This window comes from Hyperolius riggenbachi, chromosome 3 (genome assembly GCF_040937935.1).
Source record: "Hyperolius riggenbachi isolate aHypRig1 chromosome 3, aHypRig1.pri, whole genome shotgun sequence".
Lineage (NCBI taxonomy): Eukaryota > Metazoa > Chordata > Amphibia > Anura > Hyperoliidae > Hyperolius > Hyperolius riggenbachi.
Window position 1 is genome coordinate 302,286,648 of NC_090648.1, and position 16,815 is coordinate 302,303,462.

Below are 16,815 nucleotides of genomic sequence, written 5' to 3' on the forward strand. Positions count from 1 at the left end.
TGGTCTGAATGGAAAAAAAGTGCCTGGTCTTTAAGGGGGGTAAAGCCCACGGTCCTCAAGTGGTTAAAGGACCTGTCGTGAAAATCTTGAAATTTAAAATACATGTAAACATATTCAAATAAGAAGTATGTTTCTTCCAGAGTAAAATGAGCCATAAATTACTTTTCTCCTATGTTGCTGTCACTTACAGTAAGTAGTAGAAATCTGACATTACCAACAGATTTTGGACTAGCCCATCTTCTCATGGGAGGTTCTCAGGGTTTTCTATATTTTTAAAAGCACTTAGTGAATGGCAGTTGCTCCAACCAACTGGCAAAAAAGTGTGCAGCGAGCAGGGAGGCTAGCCGGCATCTTTGTATAAATCTTTTTCAGGGAATGTCTTTACAAAGCATAAAGGCCATGCTGAGTATCCCCCATGAAGAGATGGACTAACCCAAAACCTGCCGGTAATGTCAGATTTCTACTACCTACTGTAAGTGACAGCAACATAGGAGACAAGTAATGTATGGCTTATTTTACCCTGGAAAAAATGTAATTCTTATTTGTATGTGTTTTAAATGTTAAGATTTTTGCGACAGTTCCTCTTTAACTGCCTGAGCTAGACCTCAAAGGAGGTAAACTGTTCAATGGTCAACTGAAATGATTATATTTCTGTTTCCAGAAATACCATGTCCATTTTGTTCTAAAAAAAATATACCATTAGGTCCTAAAACTTTGGATAATAGTCTCTCACTGTGGTTTAATCAGGCACCACTGGGGGGGGGGGGGGGGGGGGGGGTATATATATGATTACAGATGTGCTTTATCATGAAGGGGCCTTGAGGAAAAAGTAAAACTCTTGTGACAGTTGTGGTAGGCCCATGCTACTCCAAAATGATTAACAGAACAGTGCATACAGTAAATAAAAGTATAGCTATAAATGTTTTTCTATGTGGAATTTGTATACCAGAAAATTTACGTTTAACTTCTCTAAAGGCTTATCCCTTTCAGTTTATTCCCACGAATTATTAATATCTGACATGAGACAGCCTTCATACACCTGGAAAGTATTTAAATCCTGTTCGGCATTTCAAAAATCTTTATTCTATCCTCTGAGTTTCATCCTTAACTCTTTGACCTGTTGCAATTAATCTCTCATCTTATGTCAGCAAATATATAGGATGAATTTGCTCCATGGCCCTTTCATTTTCTTAGCTTCCTTTTCTGTATCTCAAAGCTATTTGCATCCTCTTCATGCATTGCCTATTTTAAAGAATGATTTGTAAAAAAAATTTAGACATTTGGGCCCATATGCAATTCACTTATTCACCTTATTTTTTCTTCTACGAGATAATTTATCAACCTTTTTAAAAATAACTTCAGCATTTTGTCATTGAAAAAGTACCAAAAAAGTAGGTGAAAAAGTACTATTAAAATAATTTCCATCACTTTCTTGCTGGCTGGTAACTTTAAAGGCATTTTATTGGCAAAGTATGAAAATATCACCAAGGAGAAAATTCAGGAGAAAAACTGAATTGCATATGGGCCATGGTGAGATGAGTTGAGTAAAAAAAAAACTTTGAGGATAATTTGTGATTTCTTTAAATCATAGTTTCCACCAAATTACAGTATAAAGGTACCATAGGGATACACTATGCGGTATTTTAATTGAATAGTGGGCAGATTTGATGAATACATCAAATTTAACAGAAATCTATAAAAATGAAATCCTCTTCAAGCATAGATTGCTTTAACCAAAAAATTCATTCTTTGTGAGACTACATTTCATTTCTGGATCACTTTAGATCCTCACAGGAAGCTGGGAGCTTGCTTCAATAGAGATGGAAAGAGAGCAATAAAAATCCATCTGAAGACCTGGAAGTAGGTGGAAGCCCTGTCAGATCTTCATTGCTGCTTTTTCTTCCTTTCCCAGTTTCTCAGTTGTATTCTGGTCTCACATTGGATCCACATGGTCTGTAAGTGCTCACTGGTGTCACTGACAGAGGAAGATGAGGGATTCTCCCCAATATGAGAACAAAGAACAGTAGCATGCTGGAATAGGTTCAAACCCTTCCCTTGTTACTGCAGCCTGCCCTAGCTTGGCAGCCACCAAATAGGCTGCAGCTGCCAAGCTGGGGCAGGCCGTGGCAAGCAGGTGTGGTGGCCATAAAGCTTTGGTAGACTTAAAAAAACACACCACAGCAGCTTTGCAGAGAAGGGGGAGGGGGGGTAAAGTTTTGTTCATGAATTAACTAATGAACCAGAGGGAGAGTAATTCATCCTAACATCTGCCGATCCTTGCAGCAATAACAGAGAGCCTTACAGTGCTGGCTCTCTACTTTACACTGGACGTAGTCTTTAAGCTCTGTGCTCACAAGTACCTGCATCTACGTACAAAAAGTGATGGTTCTTTGCAGGTCAAACGTGGGTATGGTGATATCTATGCGGGCTTGGGGGGGACCCAAAATTAGTGACACATCCCTCCTGCTAATGCTACTCCCCCCAGGCTCTCATGCAGATTATAAGCACAGCAAAGTGCATTAACACTCCCCTCTCCAACTGGCGCACTCCCTTCTCTGTGTTGCCGACATCCCCTGGTGGCTGTAGTGACCCCCATCAACTGGCGGTGTACTACGTGAGTGAGTCCATGCCACTGGGTCACTATGGAGTATGGACACAGGGAGATGATGGCATCACAGAGGAAGGGGCGCACTAGCTGGAGAGGTAAGTGAAAGTGCTTTGCTGTGCTAATCCTCTATATAGGGCTCCAGGGAAAGTAGCATTAGGGGGGACACCTGGGGGAGCTGCAGTTAATTGATTTTCAATATATTTCATGCTGAAATCTATTAAAAATCAGTGTGCAGCATATGGCAATGATAGATCCCTCTCTGATCAAACATCAATCAGCGAGGGATCTATCTTTTGGGCACGTTGGGAGAAAGTCTGCCAGTTTGTGGTGGGCTTTAGTGTTCTTTAGCTAAACCCCTAATATTTTTTAACGATTTTCTACGTCTAGCCATGATTTTGTAACCCAGTTTTTATATTTCACATTTTAAAAGGCTTAGAATAAGATGCAAGAGTGATGACAACTTGCCTTTACATAGCTGGTGTTAAGAAGCATGCAGAAAAAAAGAGCTCTTTCATGTTGTCGTTCAACCCAAGGTTAATCCAAGAAATTAGGCAACAAGCTAGACAGTGGTGACAATTTACAACTCAACTATGAACCTTTAATCTGTGATGATTTGATGAATATTACTCTACAGGCCTGTGAGGATGACGTGTGACTGAAGCCTTCTGAACTCCATTAAAGCAGAAGGAGAAGAAGAAAGGAATAATATATTATGAAAAGAAAAATTTTGTTTCTCTGTAATTCTGTCGTGATTGTTTCTGTAATTACCTTCTCTATAAATTGCTTGTGCGGCCTTCAGAATAAAATGTTTGGGCACTTAAACTAGTTCTAATGAGAAAAAGTTGCCCAACTGACTCAAAAATCTTGCTCTTGTACAAGTTTGAAAGTTTTCTTTTTATGAGGATTACCGATTTAAACATAGGCATAGAGAAAATGACTTGTGCAATTAGTTTCTAATAAATACAGTTATGTAAGTGAGGAATGAAATTCTCTGAGTGGTAGGAACACACCAGGCAGTGCGGGAAAGGTAGCGTCATGGTAGCGTTTTGCTGTATATGTGTTTGTGCATTTTTAGTGCGTTTTACTTGTGTTTTCTGTGCGTTTTGTATTTTTTCCTGCACATGCATTTTGTGTGCGTGTTAATGCGTTTACGGTTTCGCATTGACTTTCATTATGTGTGTTTTAGATGCGTTTTGGAAAAATACGCATTAAGACCAGTGGGTTTAAAAAGCAGGTTGCAGAACGAAAACACATGCGTATTTTCATGCGGCCCATTGACTTGCATTATACGCATTAACGCTAGCGATTTACGCAACGCTAGCATTTCTGCCTAGTGTGTTCCTACCCTGAACAATCCCTGCTGGTTTGGGGAGATGTTAAACCCACCCATCAGAAAGAAATTAGCTCTGCAGACAGAGAAAAACAGCTGTTAAAACATTTGGGCTGATTTGACTGGTACACGTGATATTGGGATCTGATGGTTTAATGCCGACATGTGAGAGTGGGCTATGGATCATTCAGATATTTCCCTTGATCATACACAATCTCCTGTCTCTTCTGTCTTCTCTACGCCTTCTGTCTCAACATTCTTTGTAGATCGTTTGTAGATTTATGTATAATTTGCTTGGCAGATGTGAAGCGTGGAGCCACATCATAGTTTCATTTGCAGAGCTGAATATTTCTTAGTTGGAGGTCACATAAGTTTTTCATTTTGATTCACAGAATCATGTACAAGTTATTTGTTTGAGCATGCATAGTGAAATATCAAATTTTACATTATTCATATTTTATATCTTTAGTGAAAAATGTTTTCTAGTTCCTCTAAATTCCTGAACAAATTTTGTCTTTTTTTAACCTTTCAGTTTCATTTTTTCCTTTCCTGTTTTTTACTCTGACTCTGAACTGCTTTCAGCACAACAGATCAAATCTGTTTTCTACAGTAGATCTATGAAATGTGTATATTTGGCAATGAGAGGTCCCAGTGGACCAATGGATATTTGAACTAAGCTTTTGGTGTTTATTCCGATATAGGTTAAAATTTGAAGTCTAAAAACAAAAGAAAAAAAAATCAGCAATAATTACAAATAGGTACAAAATGAACTTGTAGTTTTAAAGAATTGAAATAAGAGTGTTGTGAGATATTTACAATTGGAAAAAAACCGAAAGGTGAGTTAAATAACACTATTTATTATGGACTGCCTGAGTACCGTATACAGGTAGTCCCCGACTATATGAACGCCCGAATTACGATCGACCCGCCGAAACGAACTGCATGGATTCTCTGCTTCCATGGGAGCAAGTCAAACATTTTTTTTTCAAATTGGAAAAAATCGAAGAAAAAATGGCTTTTATTAAACATGTATAAGCAGGTACAAAGGGCAGAGGTGACACAGAGGGGGACACTGGAGGCACAGGGGGGCACAGAGGAGGTACAGGGGACAGAGATAGCACAATGTTCTGACTTAGGAACAGATTCAGGTTAAGAACGAACCTACAGTCCTGTATACTCGTAAATAAGCCGATCCGTGTATAAGCCAAGGTACCCACTTTTCCTCAGAAACCAGGAAAAAGTGATTGACTCACGTATAAGCCCCTTCACAGTAGCCAGATGTGCCCCCAGTACAAGTTAGCCCCCTCCCCATAGCCAGATGTGCCCCAAGAATGATACAGATGTGTCTCAAGATGCCACTAGATGGTGTCATAGATATGAGACACAGCGATTGCCACATAGGAAGAATCCCTGATCATTGCACCGCTGACATGTTGCTTGCACGATCCCCTCCACAAGCCATGGGACACACGTAGTCTTGAGCAGTGCACTCTGAACACCATGTGGCAGGGGATGGGGGACACGGACACAGAGCCAGCTGCTTCACCATCCATTCTGCTCCACTGACTCATATATAAGCCAAGGGGGTAACTTTTCAGCACAATTTTAGTGCTGAAAAATTAGGCTTATACGCGAGTATATAAGGTATGTCACAACTGCAAGCTCTTGAAACTGCTTCTGTCTCTTCTTCAGAAGCAGCTTATCTTCAAAGCCTAATCTCTAAACATATATCTCAGTCCACACCTCCTCCTCCAATTCCAACTTTCTTTGTTGAGGTGCTGCAAGACTCCGTCCTTGGACCCCTTCTCTTCTCTATATACACCTGTGGTCTTGCACAGTTTATCAGGTTATTTGGCTTTCAGTATCACCTATATGATGACAACATCTAGCTCTGTGGCTACACTAATCTCTCCCATTTCCAGCTGTCATAATGGCAGCTTATCTTTCATATCGTCTTTTTCTGAAATGTATTATGGATAAAACAGAAATTGTCATTTTCCACCATAAGATTCAACTCTTCCCCTTCACATAAAAATCAACATTCATAACACACCAATAACTATGTCCCTTTAGAGTCATTGACAATATTTGACTGGGGGCTCTCATTGAATCCCCACCTTGACACACGTCATCTCCATCAAAAATGCATTGTTTTTTGTCACAGTTAGATGTCTGCTGTGCATTCACAGTCTTAGAAATTCAGCCCTTAAATTGTAAAGACAATATGAGACTTTACAAAATATTTTTTTTATCAGTACAACTACACATACAATGAATGATTGTATGTTGTAGTACAGAGCCCCACACGCTGAGACTGCAACATACATTTGTCTGAGGAAGTAGGTGATACCTGTGAAATCTGACACAATTGAGTTTTGTTTTTATAAGTCAAGGCTTTATTTCGAATAAAATAAAAAACAGCATAACTGATGTCACATCAAAGTTCAGTCTTCAGCACAGCATAAAATGCAACAGGGTAGATAAATCTGGAGTTTTGCTCTAATAAAGCAGTTTTTTAAATCAACCTTTGTTTCACATATTGTTGACTTAAAGTGGCCACTAATGATCCAATCTTATTTATCCAATTTTACCAAATCTATGTAGTATAAGGTTAAACTGAGTGAATATATTGAATGGATAATTTAGGCAGTTACCTTATAATACATAGAAATGGTAAGATTGCATGAAAAAGATTGAATCATTAGTGCTCACCATAAGTTTAATTTCAGTTCAGGCTTGCTTTAAAGAAAACCTGAGGCGGGGGAAAAAAGTTAACTTTTACTTATCTGGGGCTTTCTCAAGCCCCCGTAGTATTTAAGGTCCTTCGATGTCCACTGGATCTCCTCTGTTGTTCCACTGTCACCCCAACTAAAGTCTGCAAAACGGGTGGGTCAAGCACTGTGTTGTCCTAGCTGCACACTTCATTGATTGCACTTCCATGGCTGAAAGCATTTTGCACATGTGCAGTTCATAAAGACTTTAACTGTGCATGCGCAGAACACTCCTGACCACAAGAGCATGATTGAGGAGTCATGCAGCTTGAACAGTGAATGTGCCGTAGTGCACGACATAGAGCCAGTCACAGACTACATGGTGTGACAGCCGTACAACGGGTTGACATTGAGGGACGTTAATGACTACGGGGCTGAGACTCAATGCTTCAGCCAAGAATTTGGGGCAGAATTCTGTAGAGATGCATGCTAGCCTATAAGGTAATGAAGCATTCTGTGCTTGGCGGGGGGGCACATTCTTTGCTTGGGGGGCCCCAAGCAATGTGATGGAAGTGCTTTGGATGATGAGGAGGCAACATAGACTCTTTAATGCATTGCCGAACGGTATCTGCCACTCAGCATGTGATTGCACTGGAGTCAGTGGCACCACAATAATCTATTTAGATTGTTGTGGTAGCGGTGAAGCTTGCATGCGCAGATCAGAAAACCAGTGGCGTACTTCCTGTCCAGGGAGCATGTCACTGAGTGGGGGGCACATTATCCTGTTGAAGCAGTTTGCTGCAGGGTGTATGAGATAGGAGTGTGGTACGACTTTTCTGCCACAGGAAAATTGCACAGCACCATGTGTGAAAGTAGCCCAAGGGTATTACCTGTATCATTCATTGCTTGTTGATGTCAGCATAATTCTGCTCCTCGACTAACACCAGACCATACTTCACTTTTTGTATCTTATATCAACACATTGGAGACGGCTGAGGGCCACCGTACACATGCTAGATTCTCAGCAGTGGAGGTCCAGACCAGCCTCCTCTGCTAAGACCCATCTAGTGTGTACTCAGGATTTACTCTTATTAACTTTTTACATTTTCTACACCCTGATTAGAAAGGACTCATCAGTCATCTATGAAGAGGAATCAAGCAGCTTTTTCAGTGCAGTCACTGCAATGTCAGGGGAGAGGACACCTCTTTACCCAAAAGGAACATCAGTGACTAGCAGGAACTCTAAGGGAGGACATTTATTATTATTATTGGTAGTACAGTAGAATATAATTATAGCAAACTCTGGTATGGTAAACCTCTGGCTATAGTAAACTCAGTCCTCAGGTTCCAGCAAATGCGTCTGTATAAATGTACAAAGTATGACCAATTCTGATACAGTAAACCATATTTCCTGGTCCCTTGGCGGATTCTACTGTAGTCGTAGTTGCAGCAGATTTAAATAATTTTAACAAATGTAATATTAGTGTTAGCACACAACTCAGACTTCTCCCTTATGCAGTAAGTCAGCATAGAATGTTTCATGCAATCCTTGAAAAAACTATATTAAGACGATGCATAGCAATATTATGAAGCATGTGCATGATTTATTTCTCATAATACTGTCATTTTATATATGCCTCATATATTAGTAGATTCAGCAAATGCATGCAACACACCTAGAAGCATAATTCATGCCACATTGAATGTAGCTTATTACTATAGTATCAATAAAATTACAGGAACTGCATTTTTTTTCTTTCTAGAAATGATCTCGGTGCCATAGCCAGAAGACTGATCATTCCTACAAGTTCCAGGATGCCATTTTTCTTCAAAACTACTATCTTGGGGAACAAACCTTACATGAAAGCAATTATATTTTGACAGATGAAAGTTTGATTAAATTTGTATTTCTCTCGCCAGCCTTGTACGTTAAATCACATTCTTACTTTTCGTATCAAAGAATGGCTACTTCTTCTGAAGGTCATGATTTAGCGTTTTATTATAACTACACAGTGTTAGATTCTCATGAAACATCCATCATCAACACCAAGTTCTAAAGATTTGATGGTATTATCTTGTCAAGTCAGAGACTGGTTAACTTAATAGAACTATATCTCCAAAATTCTCTGAATATAGAATATAGAAAGATCTTATTGGAACCCAAAACAATAATAGAAACAATATCTACGAAAATGTACTAAAATTGGAAGTAACCTAATATGCAGAGCCGGATCATCCACAAGGCAATTCTAGGTGACTGCCCAGCGCCTAGCGAAAGTCTAGGGGCTCGGTGGATGCTAGCACACCAAATTAAACAAAAAAAGCTAGATGACCATCAGTGCTGGGCAAAAAGTGCTATCTTGCCTATGGCCCCATTTAATCTTAATCCTTTTGTGCTAATATGCGAGGAGAATCTTTTCTGTATCTGGTGATTTTTGAAATTAAGGCTAGGTTCACACTGGGGCATTGCATTCCCTGTAAAAACATCACAGTGCATGGGAAAAGTTGCTTTATTTGTTAGACGTGCAATGCAATGCATACAGTGAAGCATAGAGTCAATAAAAAGTATGCTTCAACGCAACAGTAAACACACATTGGGCTCGATTCACAAAGCGGTGCTAACCCAGTTAGAGACTTTAGGCATGATAACCATTGCACCACGCTGGTGAAAAGCCAGTTTAGGGGCCTGATTCACAAAGCGGTGCTAACAGTTAGGGCCCGTTTCCACTATCGCGAATCCGCATGCGGGCAACGCATGCGGATTCGCACAGTCAGTACAAGTGGATGGGACTGTTTCCACTTGTGCGTTTCCCCGCACGTTTTTCTGTGCAGAAAAAATCTGCAGGGTAGGGGCCTCAGAATTCGCCTGCGTGTGGAATGCAGGCGAATCGCACGCAATGTATTTAATAGGGAAATCGCATGCGTTTTCCCCATGCGTTTTTTGCCGCGATTTCGCATGCGATTTCGCATAGGTACCCATGTTAATTCACACAGGCAGTGACATGGTTAAAATCGCATACAGCCTTACCTATGCGAAATCGCATGCGAAATCGCGGCAAAAAACGCATGCGGAATCGCACCCGCATGCGATTTGCCTGCGGTGATTCGCCGGCGATTTCGTAACGCTATAGTGGAAACGGGCCCTTAGCACCCTGGTGAAAAGCCCTTTATCACGCCTAAACTCAGTTTAGGCATGATAAGTTTTGGTGTGATAAGTTTAGGCATGATAAGTTTAAGCACCAACTGGGTTAGCACTGCAGTGCACAGCTGATCAAAAGTTTTGCGCTAGCAAAGTCTGGTGCACTTCGCATAGAGTTTAATGGCGCTGCTTTGCATGCGGGACTTTGCACGCTATCTACACTTATCTAAAGTCCCTTTGCAAGCGATCTAAACTTATCTAAACTTATCGGGCTCGATTCACAAAGCGGTGATAACCCAGTTAAAGACTTTAGGCGTGATAACCATTTTTATCATGCCTAAACTCAGTTTAGGCATGATAAGTTTAGGCATGATAAGTTTAGGCATGCTAAGTTTAGATAAGTTTAGATCGCACGCAAAGTCCCGCACGCAAAGCAGCACCATTAAACTCTATGCAAAGTGCACCAGACTTTGCTAGCGCAAAACTTTTGATCAGCTGTGCACTGCGGTGCTAACCCAGTTGGTACTTAAACTTATCACACCTAAAAACTTATCACACCTAAACTTATCACACCTAGGGCTCGATTCACAAAGCGGTGCTAACCCAGTTAGAGACTTTAGGCATGATAACCATTGCACCACTCTGGTGAAAAGCCAGTTTAGGTGTGATAAGTTTAGGCATGATAAGTTTAGGTGTGATAAGTTTAGGCATGCTAAGTTTAGATAAGTTTAGATCGCTTGCAAAGTCCCGCACGCAAAGCAGCGCCATTAAACTTTATACGAAGTGCACCAGACTTTGCTAGCGTAAAACTTTTGATCAGCTGTGCACTGCGGTGCTAACGCAGTTGGCGCTTAAACTTATCATGCCTAAACTTATCACACCTAAAATTATCATGCCTAAACTTATCACACCTAAACTTATCACACCTAAACTTATCATGCCTAAACTGAGTTTAGGCATGATAAAGGGCTTTTCACCAGGGTGTTAACTGTTAGCACCGCTTTGTGAATCAGGCCCCTAAACTTATCATGCCTAAACAGAGTTTAGGGGCCTGATTCACAAAGCGGTGCTAACAGTTAGCACGCTGGTGAAAAGCCCTTTATCATGCCTAAACTCAGTTTAGGCATGATAAGTTTAGGTGTGATAAGTTTAGGTGTGATAAGTTTAGGCATGATAAGTTTAGGTGTGATAAGTTTAGGCATGCTAAGTTTAAGCGCCAACTGCGTTAGCACCGCAGTGCACAGCTGATCAAAAGTTTTATGCTAGCAAAGACTGGTGCACTTTGTATAAAGTTTAATGGCGCTGCTTTGCGTGCGGGACTTTGCAAGCGATCTAAACTTATCTAAACTTAGCATGCCTAAACTTATCACACCTAAACTTATCACACCTAAACTTATCACGCCTAAACTGGCTTTTCACCAGCATGGTGCAATGGTTATCATGCCTAAAGTCTTTTAGGCATGCTAACTGGGTTAGCACCGCTTTGTGAATCGAGCCCTAGGCGTGATAAAGGGCTTTTCACCACGGTGCTAACTGTTAGCACCGCTTTGTGAATCAGGCCCATCATGCCTAAACTTATCATGCCTAAACTTATCACGCCTAAACTTATCACGCCTAGGGCTCGATTCACAAAGCGGTGCTAACCCAGTTAGAGACTTTAGGCGTGATAACCATTGCACCACGCTGGTGAAAAGCCAGTTTAGGCGTGATAAGTTTAGGTGTGATAAGTTTAGGTGTGATAAGTTTAGGCATGCTAAGTTTAGATAAGTGTAGATAGCGTGCAAAGTCCCGCACGCAAAGCAGCGCCATTAAACTCTATGCGATGTGCACCAGACTTTGCTAGCGCAAAACTTTTGATCAGCTGTGCACTGTGGTGCTAACGCAGTTGGTGCTTAAACTTATCATGCCTAAACTTATCACACCTAAACTTATCACACCTAAACTTATCATGCCTAAACTGAGTTTAGGCATGATAAAGGGCTTTTCACCAGCGTGCTAACTGTTAGCACCGCTTTGTGAATCAGGCCCTTAGTGTTGTTGTGCCAACACATTCCACTGCACTGTAACACGCCAATGTGAATGTACAATCATAATATAATTGCCAATGCAACACACCTCAACACCCCAGTGTTAGCAAACCTGAAAGCTTGCCATACAGTTGCAGATTTTCTGCCAACATGCCCAAAAGATAGATCACTCTCTGACTGACATCTGATCAAAGAGTGATCTATCACTGCCACACACTGTACATCAATTTTTAAAAATCAAATATTGCACAGGACACAAGAAAAACACAGAAAGATCCACCCTGTTTGTATTTAGAGCAAGCATACACTGTTAAGGTAGTCATATATCTAGCGATTTTGCATCAAGCGATTAAGCAATCAACTTTATTGGGTGAACAACTACAGTGTGGTTGATCAAAAGTCGATTGACTAGTGGCCCACACACTACAAGCAATATCCTCTGTTATTCACCTTCACTTATCGATCTGAACGATATTGTGCCTCCATGGTCTGAATCCAAAAATGTAATCTTTGTCGATCAAAATCATGTGGACAGTAGCCAATTCCTTTACGTTTGACCGATATCTTCCATCTGCTCATTCAACAAATTGACACGATTCACCTAGCTATTAGTTAATTATTGTCGACCAAGCATACTGGAACACAGGGGGAAGGGGCTGTGAGCCCCGACTCCTTCTCCCCACCCACATGCAGAATAGCACAGGTAATGGTGTAATATTTACCTGCTCCAGTGCGGGACTCTTCCATGCTTCACAGCCACACACTCTCTGCTGCTACTCACTGGCTCCTGATCACATGACTGATGTGAGTCACGTGATTGGGAGTCTGGGAGTAACAGCAGAGAATGGGTGGCTGTGATGCACTGAGGAGACCCACAATGCGGGAGCAGGTAATCATTTCTCAGCTCCCTACACTACTCTGCAATGGTGCCTGGGCAAAGTGTGTGTGGGAAGATTGGGTACATGGGAACAGCGGAGTCCCCATGACAATTGGAGCTGGGCGTGTTGCTAAGTTTCTGGGTACAGATACTAAAACAGTAGCAGCAATGCTTGCAGTGGTAGGGGAATGCAGCTGTATAAAGCAGTAATGTTAGGGGAGCCACTGGGATCACTTCCTCCAATAGTCGTGTCTTTCGGTAAGCAGAGGCGTCTGAGCCATTAGGCAGCTATAAATTCTTGTCTAGAGTGACAGGAGGAGGGAAGGGCGACAGGAGGAGGGAAGGGCGCTTCTGCACTGAGTAGTGAGAGAAGAAATGCCTCTCAAATCAGGTATCAGGTTACGCAGCAGCAGCAGCAGTGCCTGACTCCACTCATAACTGATTCACTGACTGATACATTCATTTCCTTCAGCTCAATGATTCAAAGAACCACAGCAATGAATGAGTCAGTGAGAGAAGGCACTCATCCTAGTCAGGGATCGGAGTGCTACTGGTAACTGCGTGGATGTAGAGAATGTGTAGCAGCCAGGCATTGACTGCCCCCCAGGCCGCCTTTCATTCATTTCATTCAGTGATTTAGGGTTGGTCCTGTGTCTGCTGTATTCAGGTTTGTTGTTGTAAGGCAATCTAAAACACTAGGCTAGCTGATAAAAGTGCAATTAGAGGGCAGACAAGCTGGTAAATATACACAGCATGATGCAGAGGAGGGTCCGTGGGAAAAAATCTGTCTGGTCTCTCCCCATTGTTAAAATGACTGCATGTGCAGTTAAGGTGTTAAACAGGTTGAAAAGTTTTGACAGTCCCTAGACTCCAGGCGGGCTGCTTGCTGACTTGTGTGGGAGACTTGCAGGGACAGCAGTCCTATTACCAGCACAACTAGTCTCTGTGTAATGTGGGACTGCAATACAGATAAGCTCTCTGCTCCATCTCAGGCTATTCTCAGTCTCACTCCACTCCTATCTCTGGGCTAGTGCACGACAAAATCACAATAGCAATTGCTAGCAATTCGCGAATGCGACTTTCTGAAGCGATTTTTGAAAGAATCGCTCCAATAAATGCTACCTGCAGCATGTTTTTGCGATTTTAAAAAATCACAACACTGCTGTGGAAACACCCTCATAGGGTAACATTAGCCCAGCGCTTTTCAAATCGCTGTAAATTTGAAAAGCGCTCTGAAGCACTCTTGGTGTGCACCAGCCTCCTTCACTCACCTTTGTTTCCCTCTTTCCCTAGTGCTGGGTGTCTGTGTCTTCTTGTCATACAGGAAAGCTAAAGAAAAGTGCAATCCTGGTGAGGCAAATATCTTCTTCCCTCTCTTTCAGCTTTTCTCTCCTCATTATTTCTCTGCATAAGGGATCAGACACACTATAAGGCCTCTTGCACACTGCATGCATTTCAGATTCCGATTCCGCTTTTTAATCTGTTTTTACATCCGATTCCGATTCAGATTTTTAATCTTAACTGCATGCTGCGTTTTTTGATCCGTTTTTCTGTTGAATGTATTCAAGGAAAATCGGAAACGGAATCGGAATCGGAAACGGAATCGGAATCGGAAAACGGATTTGCAGTGTGCAGGGAGCCTAAGGTAGTGAAAACCGGGATTAGTAGAGATGGTGGTGAAGGGGAGGACATAGGTAGGTGTATGTTGTGGGAACGTTGGGGGATTGGCCTTGAGGGAATTACAGTGGCCATACTTCTGTTGACTTGACAGCCGATTGACCAACCGTTTTGATATTAACAAATTGGATAAAAAATTTTGGGTGGAAATTGGTTGAATGTATCAATCTGAAATGTTGGGAAATCTTGTGCAATGTGGTTGTCAGGTGCGATAATCATGGAGTGCGATACCCACGAATTATAGACAAGACGGAAACCCTGGCCGTTGTCCCTCAAAATGTATTGCGCCCCCCTGATGCCTGTACTTTTCCTGTCACACTGTTCACAGAGTGTCCTTGCTGTATTTCCGCATTGGCGCTCCACGTGATTACTGGCATATACGACATGGGGTGAGTGTGTGACATAATTTGGGCTGAGGCTGCCAAGATAACGGGCCTCTAGTCTGTGTTTCCCCCCAGGCCAGAAGGTCCCAGTCCTCCCCTGGTAGCAGCATAGTGTGTGTGTGTGTGTGTGTGTGTATGTATATATATATATATATATATATATATGTGTGTGTGTGTGTGTGTGTGTGTATAGTGTAGTGTGTGTGTGTGTGTATAGTGTAGTGTGTGTATAGTGTATGTCTACTGTGTGCCGTGTATAGTGCTCTGTGTGTGTGTGTGTATAGTGTAGTGTGTGTGTATAGTGTGTATAGTGCTCTGTGTGTGTGTATAGTGTGTGTGTATAGTGTGTGTACTGTGTGTGTGAGTGCATGCCGCAATAAGTATATTTTATGGTGAAACGCTCTGCTGCATTACAACTACTTTCTGGTGAACCCATGCCGCAATAAGTGTATTTTCTGGTGAAACGCTGCTGCATTATGATTTTCGGGGGTCTTGGGGGTGGGGTTCACCACAGGAGTGGTGTTCACCACTAGGGGTGGGGGGTATGGGACTGGGGGCAATCGGGGGGGGGGGGGGGGGGGGGCGCAACAAGATTTCTCGCCTGGAGTGACAAAATGGCTAGAGACGCCCCTGTCGGTAAGCACTTGCTTTAGAAGTATCTATAGGCATCCATAGGCATGGTCCTATTGAGCAGAATGGGAAATCCTGCCCTGTGGATAAGAATGCAGGCTGATTTGCAAATTAGATTTCTCTCATATGCAAAACTCGGAGTTTTCCACAAGGTAACTTATTTTCATACATACTAGTTCTTCAACTCTTTAGACGGAATTCCATTTATTAGAGGAGAAACCTGTTCTCTTTCATTGCTGCATATGATATATGTCTACTCGTTGTAAATCATACATTTTAATGCAATTCCACTCAGAAAGTGCTTTTTGTTTCCTTTGTCAAAGACAAAATGAGTTCCTTACTTTGGTGTGATAGAACATATTCTCTTGTCTTCAGTCGCAAGAAAAGACATGAAAGATTTTGTGCAGTTGGATTTGGAACAAGCTTGAAATAACAATAGAATATGAAAAATACACAAACACTGCAGTAAACATTTCATTTTAGAGCCAGCTGCCATGCTTTCAAATAACAGAATGCTGTGAGTGTATTGTTCTGTAGTTGTAAAATGTTATGTTATCCTTATTACATTTTTAATATATTTGCCTTTTTTTTGGTCCTTGCTGTTCAATTTACCTCTAGTTTTCACAGCAAGTGTTGCAGAAGAACCATTTAACCATTCAGACTCTTTTTGAACAAAATGAGTTGTTTACTGACAAAAGTACGCAGTTCATGCGCTGCAGAGTTTACACATCCTTTTTCCCCCACTAAGCAGCTGTTCCTGGTGTAGTGCAATCTTGGTGCAATGTTCCTGTCAGGACGATTGAGGCCAGTTTTACATTATGTGGGTGCAGTGATTGCACGGCAGAGGATCCACAAATCCTCCTTCATATGACCCTGCAGTAGAATGTACCGACAGGGTCATATGCATAGCCCCGCCCCCCTGCTCAGTGACATACTCCCTGCTGGGCAGGAAGTAGGTCTCTGGGATTCCCGATGGTCTGTGCATGCTTGCCGCAATGCATACTTACTGCGTTGCCCATAGACTTCCATTACCCCAAGCACCGCGTGTTAAGCGCAGTGCTTGTGGTAATGTGCTGCAGGCTGTGCGAGAGATGTAAAAGGCCCCATTGACTTGACCTGCGGTAAAACAGGGTAGTGCAACCAGGGCCGGCTCAAGTAACAATTGGGCCCTAGGGCAAAATTAGCCCCCCAACAGACACCCCCCCCCGACCAAAAAGTGTCATTAGGGGCCCTTTGTTGCAGCCAAATTTCCCTCCTTGGGCCCCTGAGCTGGCTGCTGACCCTTCTTCCCAATCACCTCCCAACTTAACTGTGCTCCCTGCAGTGTCTATGTCAGTGCACTGTAGTGTCTCACCTGCCCGCCAGCACAGATGAGACGCTACTCTGCCAAAGACTCTGCAGAGTCCCTGGGAAGCAACAGTTAAGATGGAGGA

General features: G+C 42.1%; 1 long non-coding RNA gene across 1 annotated transcript in view; it reads left to right on the top strand.

The window, feature by feature from the left end:
- Nucleotides 1-8,525, top strand: part of LOC137563738 (uncharacterized) — an 89,520-nt gene extending 80,995 nt beyond the window's left edge. Inside the window, exon 3 of the long non-coding RNA XR_011030422.1 lies at nucleotides 8,413-8,525. This is a non-coding gene — a long non-coding RNA (uncharacterized lncRNA). The remainder of the gene's footprint in view (nucleotides 1-8,412) is intronic.
- Nucleotides 8,526-16,815: the final 8,290 nt, after the last annotated feature.